Raw genomic sequence first — 1,399 nt, 5'->3', positions numbered from 1 at the left:
TAGAATTGTAGACCTGAAACCTATAAAATTTTATTAACCCATGTGACCGCAACAAATGCAATAGAAAGAAAAAAATGAAATACTAAGCAGACGAATAATGAACACTGTTTGGAGGGAAGTGATGGTGTCTTGCTGGCCTCCTCAGGTGTGTTTTAATATCTATTTAAGGTGCGATAAAGATTTTCTAAAAAGATAAAGTGGGTTTGTTCTATAAGAAAATACTGAACAGAGTAGTTGCTATTTGTACACGTTTGTGAAAGAATTCCTTTCCTTGCGCCCTTCCAGGGTGGGGGTGGGGGTCTCCACTGGCCCTTTCGCTGTGGATCTGAGACCCTTCAATGCTGGGCCTGGCTCCTCCAGCTGTAATGGGAGGGTGGTGCGGGGTAGAGGCCTGGGAAACCCAGGAGGAAAGGACTGGCTTTTCGGATTTCCACATTGTTCATGAAAACATACAGACCACTGTTGGATAGAAATTTTCATCTTTTTTTTCTACATCTCACTTACCGGAGATTCCTAGCTTCCATGTTGATGGTGCCCGGGGCTGGTGTCAAGGAGGTGGCTGTGAGTTCGTGGTTCATTGTGTTGCGACGCAATCAAGCCGGGAAGTCTGACGATCTTGGTTAACCGGAGCGTCCACACAGTTCTTACCGTCAACAGAATCCTGGTTCAGTCAACAGACAGACGACTCTGCAGAAATCCTTCTTTGTATTCCTGCCAAATAGTAACTTCTTTGAGGAAAAAGTCTACTTTTCTTCGGGAAAAACAGTGCCCGTCCACAGTCTGGGCATCGCTCATTGCAGAAATCTGCTTAGGGGCGTGCAGGGCTCTGACACACACACATGAGGATGGGCACACCGGTGTTGAGTGCCCCCCCCCAGCCTTTGGGTTCCTTGGGGACCAGCGGAGACGGCCCAGAGGGTGAGCACTGAGGGAGGAGCTGGGGTCCCCTGGTGGACCCCGTATGTGCAAAGGCCTGGAAGTACGAGCGAGCACAGTGATTTGGGGGGATGGGGAACTGCAAAGTGTTCTTTGTAACCAAAGCAGAGGTACTGGCAGGAGGGTGATGGGAGAGCAAACTTAAAGAGGCCCGTTCATGAGGGGCCTTAACGTCCATGGTGATTAGTCTTAATTTTTCATGTCAATCAGTAGGATGCCATTTGTGAATTTGATTGATTGGTTGATTGATTGGTTTAAAATATATTTGTATTGATTTCAGAGAGGAAGGGAGTGGGGGAGAGAGAGAAACATCAATGATGTGAGAGAATCATTGATCAGCTGCAGCGGGACCCTTCAGACTCTAGGCCAATGCTCTCTCCACTGAGCCAAACCAGCCAGGGCCATTTGTGAATTTTATACAGGCATAACATGTTTACCATTTGGCTGGATGGTAAGACATACC

Source organism: Myotis brandtii, unplaced genomic scaffold (genome assembly GCF_000412655.1).
Source record: "Myotis brandtii unplaced genomic scaffold, ASM41265v1 scaffold717, whole genome shotgun sequence".
NCBI lineage: Eukaryota > Metazoa > Chordata > Mammalia > Chiroptera > Vespertilionidae > Myotis > Myotis brandtii.
This window is presented reverse-complemented; position numbering follows the sequence as displayed.